This window comes from Ostrinia furnacalis, unplaced genomic scaffold (assembly GCF_004193835.3).
Source record: "Ostrinia furnacalis isolate ACB-3 unplaced genomic scaffold, ASM419383v2 OfSCF2702, whole genome shotgun sequence".
In the NCBI taxonomy this organism is placed as follows: Eukaryota; Metazoa; Arthropoda; class Insecta; order Lepidoptera; family Crambidae; genus Ostrinia; species Ostrinia furnacalis.
Window position 1 is genome coordinate 184119 of NW_021132941.1, and position 16345 is coordinate 200463.

At 36.4% G+C, this 16345-nt stretch overlaps 2 protein-coding genes across 2 annotated transcripts in view; one reads left to right on the forward strand and one right to left on the reverse strand.

Moving 5' to 3' along the window:
- Positions 1 to 414, reverse strand: part of ABCD (ATP binding cassette subfamily D) — a 92493-nt gene extending 92079 nt beyond the window's left edge. Inside the window, exon 1 of the mRNA XM_028309306.1 lies at positions 225 to 414. The gene's annotated coding sequence lies outside the window, so the exon portion shown is untranslated. The remainder of the gene's footprint in view (positions 1 to 224) is intronic.
- A 1133-nt stretch (positions 415 to 1547) lies between these two features.
- Gbeta13F (guanine nucleotide-binding protein subunit beta-1) overlaps positions 1548 to 16345 on the forward strand; it is a 54724-nt gene continuing 39926 nt past the window's right edge. The window contains exon 1 of the mRNA XM_028309327.1: positions 1548 to 1785. The gene's annotated coding sequence lies outside the window, so the exon portion shown is untranslated. The remainder of the gene's footprint in view (positions 1786 to 16345) is intronic.

The window sequence follows — 16345 nt, forward strand, 5'->3', positions numbered from 1 at the left end:
TTTATTTTAAGCATAACAACTTCTTCTTTGCTTTTAAATGCATTCAAAAGGTCATGGGAACAGCTAAAGACAAAGCACATAAAATCCAATTAGAATATACATTGATTGCCAAGCTATACCATAATACCATATGCAAATATCTACTTTTAATCTAGAACATTACACAAAAAGGTCATTTGTGGGGAACAACAAAACAACAATGATAAAACAATTAAATTACTCACCAAATAGAAAGGAAAACCTCTTAAAACTATGAAAATAACACTCCAGCAAAATCCTTCTCAAAGGATTAAGAGAGTAATTTAGTTCTTCACTTTTCACGGTTTAAACTTAAAAACAATAACAATTTTTGCACCGACTACCTACAGAAAAACACGTCACACTGACAGACAAAACCACTGAGCAAGTAATGGTTTGACAAAACAACAGTGAGTGAGTGAAGAAGAAAGAAAAAGAGAGAGACTGGATGAGCGCATGCGCGAATCTAGGCGCGGAACTGCAAAACAGCCAATCAAAACAAAGGCAGCGTTTGATGAAGTTGCCAAGTGTAAAAAAAATATTGATTTTTTAAGTTGGATGCGTTCAAGAAAACATTATTCAATGAGCTTCATTGAGCTCAAACGCGTTAGAGTTAACGCATATCGAATGATTGCAGTGGTATCCAAAGATTAAAATAATAGTTTTTGAAAAAATAAATCAATGAGGAATTTCTAAAGAAATTTTACGTTATTCGTATATTGTGTGCTGGATGATTATAATTGAGGATTATGCATAGTGTGCCTAGAAATCAAACTTTCCTTTTTATCATTTCCATTCATAAAACGTGGTCTTGCTTCAACTCTACCTGAGGTTTTACAGACGGAGCATACAGATTGCAGATAGAGAAGTATCTAAATAAAAGACGACAAGACAGAGCCAAAAGCAACGTATCAGCATCGAACTTTTTAATCGAGATGCGAAAGTCGCTGGTTGGACCCCCGTCGCCTATTGGAATCACATAATAGATTTTAGAAATTAATAACAAAGAAAATTTCCTTTTTACGCCGGCCCATTCTCAATCTAGATACAATTTAATTTTAAGATACAATCTTCAATTTCTTCCTTCCAATGCCCAAACAATAAAACGATATCCATGATAATGTAGCCCAAAGTCCTACTAGTAGTACAAATATTATAAAGTCATTCAAATAATAATACAAATCATGTTTTGTTATTATTATCAAATAGTTTAACAAAACTTTCAACAAAACTCACATTTAGATGAGAAAACCTACTTTATTTTATCAATAAAGTTTACAGTTGAATTACGCGCGCTTTGATTCTCACGCCCAGTTTGACGTCACATTGCGGGGTTCTCAAAAGATCCTTACCGCACCCTTTTGAGCCTATTCGAAAAAGACGTACAAACCATTGAATGGAAACACTTGTACACTTTAATGCAATGGAACAGAGCTTATTTTTGAAAACCAAAAACTTTAGTTTCTATTGCAGCCACCAGATGTCGCAATAAAATCCAACCGAGACTAGCGCAGAATACACCAATCACGTTCCAGGAACTTTGACGCAATTTGCAAATGGCCGTGAAAAGGACCGAGCTCGAGGGTGTATGAAAAGCTAATGGTGGATGATTTCGTGATAAAAACTTGTGAATAATTCTTAATTCAGTGGGGTGTCGTTAATAAGATACAAAATGTGCCAAAAAGTGATAATCCAGTTTTAATGGTGGTATAGGAAGCGCCCGATAACCGCTGGAGGGTCGATCTACGAGACATTGCTGACAGAAGGGTAAAGTTCTAGTATAATTTTAGCTATCCTAGTCATTGTTCAGGCTTTTATCTAATGTGAATTACATTGTACCTTATGTGTAAAGATATCATGAGTGTTTAGTAAGTGGTTTTTGAGCTTAGGTTGTGAATTGAAATGGGTGTATGCGCTCTGTCGCCGGTGGATAGGCGTACCGTGAAACACCCAGTTGAGCTAGATGGACATTGAATATTCCACTGTAGGAGTGATTGATTAAGCGATTGGCTTATAAAAGTGAGTTTCTGTGCATAAATTGTCTGAATAGTTTTGTGAAACAGCAGAAAATAGGAGTTACACGGCGGGCAGTTATAGGTATGTACATGTACTCATAGAGGAGGCACAGCCCTGTTGCTAGTTAGAAGGACATCGATTCGCCTATATTAACCGCTTTTTACGATTTATTAGTGTCCAAGTGCTACTTTTGAAAGTGTTTTTGAGTGAAAAGTGTGGTTTTGTGGGTGATAAAATACATTTTCGACGGTAATGTCGCGCAGATGCCACGATATTTTACTGATAATGCTAATTAGTGATAATTGCTCACTACAGTCGTGCGTATTTTATGTCCTATCTGTCGGTCGTCTGTCAATCGAAATTTACCTATTTGCTTACATAAATGAAGGTAATTGTCCTAGATCCATGATTGCTACATTGTGATGAAGAACACTGCAGGATTCTATCAGCAGTATGGAAAAGGAATCAAATAGAAAATCAGACATCTTTGCTGATATCAGTGTACTCCCAACTACACCACCAACAGCATCTATTCAATCAGCACTTGAAAAGCTATTGAAACTGATATTTCAAATTCTGGAACTTGGTATTTTCTATTGTCACACCTTTGTATCTGACAGTAAGATCATGAGAGCAAACTCCCAATGAATTTATCTTGAGGGTTGACCAATGAGGGACTGAGTAAGAACACCTGATACTTTAACCTTTAATGCTCATAAACTGAAATATTGATCATTTCAAGCATTAGTAAATGCACTATGTAGTGCACCTCTTAAAGTTCCTGCACTACATTTACAAGATTACCACATTTTTAATATAGTTTTTACGGCTCTGGGTGCAAGCCCTTTTAAGCCAGTCTTTGAAAAGATTACCACAGAGCTTGCTGCACCACAAGTAACTAAATTAATATCTGTCCATCTTATTCATAATCTTGGTAAAAAATCTGTGGTGGGTCAGTGATGATTTGCTTAAAAAAATCTTGGCTTAGAAGGCATTGCCAAATTGTTTAAGCTGCAATATAATAGTATGCACAAGTAGAAAAATATATTTCCTTTTTAACGTTTTTACAATATTCAAGAACAAAGTGAATCGAAATTGATGACTAACAAAGGAATCATCTATTGAGCAGGGAATATTGTTGTTGAAGGAGCAAATTTCCTCATATACTTACTATCGCTGAGACATCCTTATTGACAGATTCATGGGCTATGTGACTGAAGGGTTTTGTACATGACTATTAGAAAAGGAAGTTTACATAGTTATTGTCGTCATAAAAACGTTTTGATGAACTTATAAAATTGCTGTGATTTCCATTGTTTTCATTAAAGAGTTGGGGTGAAGGGTACTAAATGGGTTTATTGGATAATATTGGGCATTATTTAATGTTTAGGCAGTTATGTCTAAAGGCAGTATGATTTTATAATAGCAAGCAGTTTCTTTGTTTTCAGCTAAAATTGTTATTTTCCAGCATTACCCATGATGAATAAGCAACAAATGCAAACTCTTATTGATAACTTTTAATTCAGTTATTTTGACCTTTTGAAATGAAACATTCAAGGATTTGCCACAGTGGATGTGTCTGCAGTCAGGCTAAAGTAATAAATAATATATATCCTGCAGGCTGCATTCACTTTGACTTGACCACAGACTGCATCCAGTTTGACAAATCCTGCACAGAGTTTGAGATTATCACCAAACTAGTGACGTCCCTAAGTTATTATTAGTTTTATTATGTGTAATCAAGTCTGTTCCTAAATAGCCACTTATATCAACAAACAGATCAGTCATATATTAGAAATAACCCATTAAACCCCAAGCAGTTGCATAAGACTGCATAATATTATATTGTCTCGATTCGCAGCTTGAGGGGTTAACCAATTTGGGAATTTGGGACAAAAACTGGGAGTATTAGTTGATACGTTGATAGTAAGTCAATAACACTTGTGCCATGCACACAATAACACAGGTGTTGTTTACGGTGTAGTAGATGAATGGTAAGGAACAAAATTTATTTTTTGTCTTCAAGAAGGAGATACATGGTTCATCGACACAACACTGGTGTCTTATGTAGTAGAAACAGAAAAATTTGCAAAATTTTGAGTTATCAGATGGCATTTAAATCTCTAAATAATTGCTCTAGTTATTTAATGTTATTGCTTTGCTTTTTTTGCTTCAAACCTAACTTTTTAGCATAAATTATAGAGTTAATATTAACAAACATCCTTCTATGTGACAAAAAGGAGACTATAATGGCACATATCGCCATAATATCTATTATTCACGCCTCTTGGGTGTTTATTATAGTTTCAAATTGATTGACGAACAACCAAAAAAGTGAAATTCATGTTTTCATAACCTCATTCTTGAAAAAGATCCTTTCACAGTCACATGTCATACGAACATGTAGACGAGCAAGATATTTGCTGTCCTTGTTTGTGTGTCGCCGCTGAGAAGTGTGAAAAAGTGTTGAAAATTGACTAGCAAACTGACTGGGCATGACATTGTTAAGGTTTGACTTAAGTGGCTCCATTTACATTTACTTTAGAATTGGTTTCAACTTGTGAAAATTTAAACTGGAACCTTCATTTTCAATGACAAATTATGGTGGTACAAACAATAAGTGAGGATCATTATCATTTTTCATTCCACTACATGTACTCGATGCTATATTTATAAATGTGATAAAAATCTTGTTACTATTGTTTTTTAATCTACGCTGACAAACAATGGTAAATGTTTTAGTTATCTATGTTGGTATTTCAGCTTTGTGTGTTTAAAAACAATAAACCCAGACCATATTTTGTTTTTTGAAGTATGCATTAATTTTTGATTTTTGTAAAGACAAGGAATGATTACTTGTGTTTTATCTTACCTTATCAGAAGCAGATCAAATCACATTATTGTCCTTGAATTTGTACATAATCAAATTCTAAACAGCTTATGTGGTTATAATTTACTCGAAAGACTCAGTGGTCTGTTTTTGTTCCTGTCTAACCAAGATGTTTATGGTGAACTACAGAATTTAACTACCTTATATTACTGACATTTTTAAAGTATTTGCATTAAAATTAAGTTACATTTCACTAATATCACTATGATAATAATTGTATGTTTTGTGTGCAAGTGTACCTATTGTATTTTATGTAGGTACCTACAATTCTTTAGTTTTCCAGAAACCACTTGTCAGTAAAAAAATCATCATTATTCTTTCTCAGTTCCGTTTCTTCAGTAAAGGTGATTTTACTGATCCCTAACCTGTCTAAATGTTGCTAGCCAATTTTCAATTGTTTATTACTGTTTTTTTGTTCTTATGTTATTTAGGGTCAAACATTTTCCACATGTCAATCCATTGTTCTGTATTCTTATTAGTTTTTAAGTTCCATAGCTATTTTTATTTATTTATTTATTTATTTATTTATTTTTTTATTATAGTGTTCAAATTCTTATGAAAATGCCATTCAACCACCAAGGTTACTTGTTAGCGACTAGTCGTATTTATCTTCTCATCTTTTTGAGGCCAGAATCTTTGAAACGCAGTTTTAAGGTCTATTTTCCTTCACCGACCATGATCAGCCATTTAGCTGTAATACCCAGCTATACCTTATAAGGCGTGGTATACAGGGTACACTCTCAATGCATAGTCTATACGTAGCGGCAGGTGCATCATAGAACTGCATGCGCATCAATGCCCCCATTGTTCCTGTTAGGGACAGGTTATGATAACGTATAAGGCGATGCGTTTAATTTACGAATTGCCACTCGATTTTGAACTCTATTCCTGTGGTTCGTTCTTAAGTTTTTGGTGCAGAAGGGAATCTAGATAAGAATACAGTCTATAGCAGCGGTTCCCAAACTTATTTAGTCTACTGCCCACTTTGAGAATAAATTATTTTTCAGCGCCCCCCATTTTTGTAGTCAAGAGTCGAGCTCAGTCGGTGTCTAAGAGTCCTCCTAGTAGATAACGCCTCCTAAGCCTCTACACAACGTCCCGATTTTTTTTTCTGGGTCTCTTACTGCCCCCCTTTAAGCCTGCAGCGCCCACAAGGGGGCGTTATCGCCCATTTTGGGAAATACTGGTCTATAGAGTCAACAAAGGGTATGGGCGAGTTTTACAGAGTCAGTATTCTGGTTTTTATTCTGGTCTCCACTATTCACTTTCATGATGAGCCCGAGCAATTCGCATGTGTACGTGTCAATCAATAGTCGAATCCCACCTGTCTCTATTTTGTACCGCTGCAATTCCTGTGTAGCCAGGATCTACAGCTAGCCGACTGCTTAAACGCCTCATAGGCAGTCTGTAGCCACCTGAGTCCAAAGTTAAAATAATATGAAGTCCAATAAAAACATTTCTTGTTTTCTTTATTCATCAAACAGCATTACTATTGCCTCTCGTTTTATAAACCTTACAACCCCAACCCTTGCCATATTGCGAAACTTTTAATTTTAATGGCAACACCGTGCTATATCGATTTTGCCGTCTGCGAAGCGCGTCTCGCCCGAGCACCTATCAACAATATTGCAAACAGTACTTTTTATTTGATACTGGTATAACCAGAGCAATTATTTATTTATAGTCTAGTTCACTAGTGGTACTTAATTACTTGTGTACAAGTTGGCCATGTCACGAATTCGCGACCGTTCCAAAACCTGTTGGAGGTATGTACAGTCAGCCTTATTTATTAGCATAGTAGCCATAACTTGACGCGGGGTCTAGATTTTAGATTTTCTTTCAGGCCTTTTCGTACTTAACTGTTAAAATAATGAGTAATTCTTATCGCTTTTTCGCAAGACTCTTTAAAGATAGGTTTATAATTTAACCCATTATAGACTAGCGGTCCCATATGGTACCACTTTTTTGTGTGCTTTAATTTGGCTCTATACATTAACACGTGAAAAGATGCAGTACTCTGATTGATGCAAGTCGTAGCCAATAGATATGGTCTATGCTTCTAGGAATAAAAATTGACAGTTATTTTTTTCAGTTGTGTGTAATTTGATGATTGAAGTGAGCGTATCAAAATTTTCTCTTAAAAATTGACGCGCCATTCAAGTAAGTGATCTTATTTTTTTTGTGTGATAGTCAAATACTGATTTTGTTACAATCTTGTATTCTCCATAAGTGCTCTTATTGTGAAATGGTGTAAAATTACGTCGATAGGTAATAATAATGGGAAATATTGTATGTCAAAATTACTGGTACCGTACGGTACCGCTAGCCGCTTACCGTGTCTTTTTAATTATTTTATGATTTTTAGTTTTTACTGTATTTATTGGGAAGTATGTGATATATTCAATGGTATATAAGGTATACAGGAAGATAAAGTAAAATAGTTTCCTATACTTTACAAAACTATGGGTTTTTATTTATTTTAGATGTAACTTACACGAAACATTGGCAGTTTTGGAGTTCGATGAAGGTCCCAAGACAAAGCAGATATTTATAGAACGAACTCGAGATAATTGCAACTCTCGAACAATATTATAGAATAGGAAATATTAAGTGGGGCTAAGTGCAGCGTGCAATGCCAAGCTCCATTCCAAATTTTTGAATATTCAAAGATAAAAATGAATATTCCTTAACCAATATACAGTTTTTTTTTACATTTAATATCACTTCTGTTATTTGCTTGTATATTAATACACATAATAATAATAATAAAATATATAATTTACCCTATTTTTATAAAGTCCATGATAAAGTTATGTTTTACCGACTGACACGGTAAGAGGCTAGCGGTACCATATGGTACCAGCATTTTTTTTCTAGATTACAGGTCGGATCAATTTTTTAATGCTTGTATAGCATTATGTAGACCATAATTATGAACATATTTAAAAAAAAAACAAAAATCTGACACTAAGAAAACTCAGTCTATAATGGGTTAAATAACTAAAGACCTAAGTCCACTCCACGCCCCCGTGCTAATGGACTAACGTCCCCGATATGACTATAAAAAAGCAGGAGATTATGCTTTGAGCCTGGACTGGAAAGTCAATGAAAATCAGCCAATGGCAACCCGTTGGCTCGAAGCTCACCTGAATTTGCTTTCTTGCCATGGTCAAAAGGCCCTTGCCACATATTTTCTTTTGACCAACACAAATTAGACCTAAGTTGGATGGGGTGTACTAAACATCTGTACACTGTACTAATGCAGCAAGGGTCATATCGGGCACGTGGATCGCGGACTCGCGGTCGACTGTACACAGCTCGGTTTAGCTGAGCTGGCCGGCCCTGTTTGAACAGGCCTGCGATATAGACCAACGCCCGATGTTAGGGTTGCTAGCTTGAAAAGGCGAGATTAGTTTCATGTAACTTCGTTTTTGTTTCGTTGCACATGGATTTTTTTTTTTATGTGACAGGAGGCAAACGAGCAGACGGATCACCTGATGGTAAGTGATTACCGTCGCCCATAGACATAGATAGATGGATGTTATGGAGAAGTCAAAGTCATACGTAATTAACGTTTACCAGTCTTACCTTACCACACAGCATATTGCATTGATTGCACACAATCCAATCTAGAACTTATTGTGGGGGCTTATGCAAAGTTTGCAATGACATAAATCCTTCATTCAGTTAAAAGGTAAACGGTTCCTTATGTGGTTCTTTACAGTCTCCTTTAAATATTTTTTGCTTTTTATATTGAGAAGTCATCATCTTCGTCTATCAGGGCGGTCTTTAACCGATTGAGTCCTAGACGGCATTAATTAATGTCATAACAATTGATTGTTATCTATTGTGTCTAGATTCGCGGAGCTTGAAGGATTAAGCAAGCTCTGACTGAATATCTTCACTTTATTGTACACCACACAAGACAAGAAAAGAAAAAGAAAGAAATATACAAAATATACAGCACAATTTAGGCGGTCTTATCGCTGTTCAGCGATCTCCAGACAACCTAGAAGACAGTTGTTTAGAATAGGGTACACTTTATACCATAATCGAGAACTTCTGGCAACTGGCAACCCTACATCCCTTCAGCAATTTTATCCTCTGCTGAGTCAGCATCTCGCGTGTTCTGCAAACAACCGCAAGGGGTGAGGTTGTTATTATTTGTTTTGATCTAATTAATTAATTACTAACCTACCTTGGTACTTGCAAAGATTTTCGTAGTTTGTACAAGTTTGTGAAGAAGAGCTATTTAGTGATTAGTGTTTGAAAGATAGCAAGATAGGGTTAACCCCTAGATGGTAAATTAATGATTAATTATTTACTTTTGTACTGTTCAAAGATCTATATGTTTCAGACTACATTTTTGTTGCATGCGGTGTATAGGTACCTTGATGTCTATCTATCTTAGCTTTCAAAATAGAGCGTATCTTCACCTTAAAGGCCGGCAACGCACTTGTAACGCCCCTGGGACTGCGGGTGTCTATGGGCGACGGTAATCACTTACCATCAGGTGATTCGTCTGCCCGTTTGCCTCCTGTCACATAAAAAAAATCTTAACAGCCTTTGGGGCTCGACTTCCAACATAGGCCTCCTCTTCAATCTTCCACCGACTTCTGTCCCTGGTCACTTGCATCCAGTTTATTACAGCTTGTTGCCGGATGTCATCTGTCCGTCTTTTAGCCGGTCTTTCTCTAGCTTGACCTACCTACTTATCAAATTAATAAAATACTCATCATCATCATGCTTGGAGTGTATATTTTTTGCTTTATACTATCAGATTATAATAATAATTAACAGCACTGTAAACACATTGTTTGTGGCATTTCAATTTACAATAAAACAGCAATTATTTCTTAATAATTTATTAATCATTAATTGTAGAAAATTACAATAGCTTCAGCAAACACACAATGTGTTGTACATTAATTGAGTCAGCAATTAAGTATTTCTCGACTTTAAAACCAGTGTGATTACACGTCATTGTAGAATTTTTGCAGGTAGGCTTTTACAACGGTCTTTTACACGTCACTATGCAATTTTAACTCTATTACTTTGGAGACAATAATCTGGGCCATTGCTTAGTAGAAGCAGCGCGAGAAAATTCCAGACCCTAGTTACTAGAAAACTCTATTTCCAGTTTCTAGACAGACAGCTATTTTAGGCACTAGATATTTCTAGGTCTTATTGGCTGTTTTTAGCTCTAAAGTTTGGGGTTTTCAATTTAATAGACAGAATTAAGTTTTAACTTTTAAGCAAAAGTTAGGCTGATCTAAGTAGGTAGAGTAACCAAAGGTTTTTTTGTAGTAGGTAGAGTAACCAAAGGTTTGTTTGTGCTTCACCATGGACCACAGTTATCTCCATGGTTCACTCACACCTAACTTTCTTACTTTAATTTAGATTAAAAGCAAGCCCATAAACAATAAAATATTTCCCTATTACTCGTTGCCGTACGTAACCGTGTAATGTTTTAAAATTTCACTACTGCTATCCACCACTTCATTGGGAAAACCGGCAATTGACATGATAGGTTTATACTGCATGACATGTTCGTATCGTGTGTGAAATACATCAGCTGTGTCGTAAACGATATCGTTTCGCCGTGTTAGTTAAAATAAGGCTTTTTTATCCACAGGTCGATTACAGTCAGATTAGTTTGTTAATGAGTGCAATCGAATCTTGTTTTACTTTCTCTGCTACAACTTTACAAATCCTATAGCAAATATTTGTTTTACACAAATATAATCATTATTAATTTGTAAAGTAACATATTATGTAATAACATAACATGCAGTGCATACTCTCCCTTACATCATCTAAATTTTCATGAATATTCCGTCCCACTCACTGCTGTTGCTGCTGTAATCGTGTTTCCTACACGAGGTATAGAGGGTAATTGCACCACCATAATTTCAGATTCACCAGAATCGGTCCCATGGCCAAGCCAAGCTGCTTATAAATTTATTAGTATGGTATGATTTAATCTCTCTCCTTTTTCCCTCTACCACCATGGATAATTTATGTCACTATAGTATGACCGGTTAAATGAGACCTCGCCTGCGGAACGCGGGGGCACAGGGGCGGGACGAGAACGGGGACCGTGCGGGGTGCGGGCGGGGATGATATAAAAAAGATTAAATTTCACTAGATAGTTCTCAAGATATGTGACGTCACAGTGAAGTGGTTAACGGTAAACAGGTGGTGATAAATTTTGTAAAATAAATTATTTTCTAATAAAGAAAATAAATTGTTTTCTAATAAAGAAAATAATTTATTTTATAAAATTTTAATGAAACAATTCATGTCGTATTTCATGTAAAATTTATTGTGTGCAAGATGTACCTATCCAAATTATTAATCAATCACTTATGTCCATATCAATATCAGTAGAACTTGATTCTTCACTTTCAAAGCAGCCATCATCCGAATTATCTGAATCATCGTGCACATTAATAATAAAATCAACAACGTCATCTAGAACTCCGTCATGTTCGCAGTATTCATCCTCGACTTTAATTACATGGTTAATACAATGCTCCCACTTTTCTGCGGAATATTCAGCAAATAAATTTTCCAACATATTTTTTTTCTGGTCCAAATTGGAGTCGATACTTTTTTCTGCTAGCTGTCTTTTAATATCACCCCAGACCAACTCAATTGGGTTCAGGTCTGGGTGGTAAGGAGGCAAACGCAACACTTCATGGCCGTTTGCTTTCAATAACTCATCAATTTTATATATGTCCTCTGTGTAATGGCTTTTAATTAATTTGGATAAATCATCCTTTTTTAATTTATCATCAAAAGGCACCTCATGTCGTCGTAGCCAATCTTGCATTTCTGGCTTGGTAGAGGCCATAGTCGGCTTTTTTTCTACTCTAACCGAATGATAAGCTGCATTATCCATTACTATTACTGAATTTGGTGGAATATTAGGCATCAGCTTTTCATTTAGCCATTTACTAAAATTCACGAAATTCATTGTATCGTGATAATCACCTGTTTTACATTTGGATTTAAATATCACAAGTGCTCCATCGACAAATCCAGTGTAGCCACCACAATGTATGATGATCAAACGCTCTCCTTTACCAATATGAGACAATACTCCGTGTTCATCCTTTGATTGCCAACATTTTGAAACGTTATGAGACGCATTGACATAAGTTTCATCAAGATATAAAATATGTCTTCCTTCTCTACGATACTTTTTAATAGTATTTAGATATTTCCACCTCCACGATGTTATATTTGGCTGTTCAATAAGGAGTTTCCTTTTAGATCCGCATTTTTTAAATTTAAAACCTAGGTCATGTAATAATAATCTTAAATATTCTCTGCCGCAGTATAATACATTATCTTCTCTAAGGGTAGCGTTCAAGGATTTCAGAGTTGGTATTTTTTTAAAAATTGTGTAATACTGAGTAACTTTTCTTCTTACCACGCCTTTTTTGAAATCATCTACTTCCACCCTTTTCCTGCGGCTTTGTTTCAATTTCTTCGGTGATTTAAATTTTTCATTGTTTTTTAATAATTTTCCTTGTTGTACAATTCTAGATACAGTCTTTTCCGATAGTCCAGTAACGTTTGCTACGGTTTTGTTTAACGGTATATCTTGTTGATATTCATCAGAATTTGGATCCAGTTTTTTTTTTCTAAAATATTCATAAACGTTAAAAGCTATTTGCTTGCACTGACTGTTAATTTTATGTCCGAAAATCTTTCGACTCATCTTAAAAATGTAATCTCATGTATAGCCCTCAAAAAGCGTCCGTAACAAATAACACAAGCGTTCGCTAGCCGCATCGCCAGCGAAATGAATTTTGACAAGAATGCGCCTGCCGCCCGCACCCCGTACGATCCCCGTTTTCGTCACGCCCCTGTGACCCCGCGTTCCGCAGGCGAGGACTCATTTAACCGGCCTACCTATAGCCCACTCCGCTTATGTACAGTTAGTCCCAGAACGTGGAGTGGGACGTACCTATTTCGCCGATTTGCCTTTTATTTTCACCGTGAAATTATTTATAATTTATTTGGGTTGTTGTTGTTGACTAATCAAGTTGTTATTAGTTTCCTAAGATGAAAAACAACCAACGTAAGCAGTCGTTGCTTACGTACGGTTTTGAACATTCATCAGTTTTTTGTATACTTGGTTGGGTCATCAATAAATGCATAGTTCACTGATTGACTAAAGGGCGCTTGTTAAGAGAAACCGGGTATACTCGCTAGTTATTTAATGTAATACTGTAGATAGAAGAATATAGATGAACCAGGTGCAAACCGTGATCGTGAACAAGTTTGGCGGGAGCTGACCCGGCAAAAAACCATCTAACGAAAAATCCTATGTTTCTGGAAGTCTATTCTTCTATTCTTATTTAATACTGTCGGCATCCTATCCTCATTACGAGGGCATCGCACGATAAGTTTTTAATTTGTAAGCTAAGGAATATTTTAAAAGAAACCTCAAGTCCAACCAAGCCATGACGTGTAAATTACTCTTGTTATACAATGCCCCTAATTGTAGCTAAGAACCTAAGAACAATGGTTTTCTGCACGCGATTCTGCTAGAAAACACAATTTTGTATGGTTTTAAGTGAATTTAAAAAGTGTCCTCGCCAATTTGAGTCCTATTTCAAAGCTGTGAAGAACGACGTGAGAAGAATACCTCTTTATTGAAAGGAGACGTGTTTTATTTACTCGCCTCCAAGTAAAATGTATGTCGCACAGTGGAAGTGGAACTCAGTAGGTCAACAGTTCACACAATTTTCTATTTTGTCCATGATATTTATTTTATGTCGCTTGCATTGACATTTTGTCAAATGTATAAATAATCAGACATAGGCTAGATGAGTCGACTTTACAATATCACATAGCAAAAAGCCTGCTGTCTGCTATGTGTCTGACATAATTTACATAATTCAATCAGAGAGTTCATCTTGCTTTACTGGGTCATTTGCTATAGAAACTGATGGCATGTCTTATTAGGTTCCAGTATAGCTGTGTATTCTTAATGGGTTTTTTAACGCAGAACATCATCCTAGACTGAATCTTTCTTAACACCAGGTGCGATTGCGGTCAAATACCTGCCTTGACTAGCATAAAAAAATATTCGCAACATGTCATCGCGAAAAATTTGGTCACTTTCTTTCTCAAAAAGTCACTTTCGCAGAATGACACTCAAAACCTTAGTGATTTTCTGTTGTCTCTACAAGTGTTGACTGTGCCTATCTATTTGTATTGCGATCTCACTGTAGCAGTTATGTAATAATTTATGTTTGCCGAAGCGTTGGCCGAATTTTCAAAACACGCGTTTGTGTTGTGGGAGTCCACCATAATATTGAACAGTGTGAAGGAAAGTGGTCTTTGTTTTAAATATGGGATGTGTTGAAATGATTGAGCGTAGATAGAACAGAGCATCTGGACGATATTGGCTTTATTTATTGTTTAATGCTGGCAACTTCTCTTGTTACTAATGAGTAATAGCCTTAATAGGTGATTTGAGTCATCTTTATTGTTGTCTTATTTTTTCGTTAATGAGGGCACTCATTTCAAATAATCCAATTCTGTAGTTAGGTGGTTTTATTATTCTTGTTTGTATAACGAATTGTGCCAAAAACACGTGAGAAACTTAAAAACTTATTAGCAATTGTCTCCAAAATGGCGCGGCCAGTTTAAATCGTGACATCTTATTAGGGAATGTNTGGCGCGGCCAGTTTAAATCGTGACATCTTATTAGGGAATGTCACGAAGCAGTTGTCCTTCGGGGCTATTCACGCATGTAAGAGACTCTTCTAGATGTCTAAGTTTGGTAATCCAATTATGAAAAATGCCCATCTCAGTATGAAGGATGATATGCACAATTTAACTTGTAGAATGTTTCTTACATCAACAGGTATTTTTATGGATTTTAAATTATCATTATTTTGTTTACTATTCGTTACATCAATACCATATTGTTTTTCAATTAAAAAACATTGCACATGAACGGTACACAAAAGGCGAATTTAATGAGGCTTAAGGCGGTGCATAATGGTTTTTTTTTGTGAACGTTGCTGCATACATTTTGTGAAACCTTTTCGTAAATGCTGCTGCATACATCGATGTAATATTACAATTATTGATGTGCCNAAAAAAAGGTCAATCATCGAATCCAGCTCGGCTGGGCAGCCTTCGGGAAGCTTCACGATATTTTGATGCGGCTTCTCCGTCGCGTCGCCGCTCCGCTTTAAATCCACTTTGAATCCGCTTGCAATCCGCCAGGGTGGCAAGGGCCTTAAAACTCAGAGGCACACTGATGTTCAAATACCGTAGCCGAGTCCTAAAGCCGCGGTACGCGTTCGCCACGAAAAGAGTGAGCAAGACAGCAATATCTCACTCACACGTTTCATACCTTGTTTATAACGACTAGTCTTAACGCCCTGTTAATAAAACATCGAAACATCACAAACAATATCAGATATAGACAACAAAATTAAAATTAAACCTAAATGTGTTCTGTCGAGAACACTGAGAATATTCCCGGGAGAGTTCTCGGTTCTCGAGAATATTCTCACTGGGAATATTGCCGGGAACGAGAACTTTCTCAGCGGCACATCTCTAATTACAATGCCTATCGAATTGGCTGGTAACCGCTCCAAAAGGGTTGCCTAATAGCAAACCAGGCAAATTTCCATTTAGTGCTGTATCGATTCTTGAGAAATCACACGACAAAACGCAAACTTTCTGATCACGCGTCGACTCGCCAGTGTTTATGCTGCTCGCTAAGTAGACAAAGAGCATTAAACATATCGTTTGCCACACCGCCAATCCGGCTGTATTGTTATTTGAAACGTATAATACGTTGTTTAAACACGGCGCGCCCATCAGCGGCTTCCGCAAGTCTCCAACGCGGCAACGGAACATAATCACAGATGTCACAAAGGAAGATGGTGCAGTAAAGTTACCCTGGACGAAATTTTCTGCTCCTTGAAGTGGCTGAAATGTTTATAAAAAAATTTCCTTTTCAATGTGATAGGTTCCGACACAGCGAGAAAAGAGATAATAAGACCACTCCCATTCTTCCCGTGGATGTCATAAGAAAGAGACGACTAAGAAACAAATATGCAAACATTACGCCTTCATTACCAGTCTAGCCAGTGTGGAGAGAGTAGTCAAAATCCTCCATGTCTCTTGTAAATAAAAGAGGTTCTGCTGCTCCTGTTAATGGAGTTAAAGTTTACTAATCCAAATTTTGGTCAGATTTCACATGCTTTCACCAGTCCAACCAATTCCGCGGACTTTCTTAACGTTCTTCCATTATGAGCTAATAGAATGCTAGCACCCGATTGCTCGGAAATTGTCTGGTGCGTGCGTGCAGGGCGCGTGACCGTGTTACTGGGATCCAGTTCGGAAAACAAATTGAGAGCTAAACAAGCTATCAGCCAT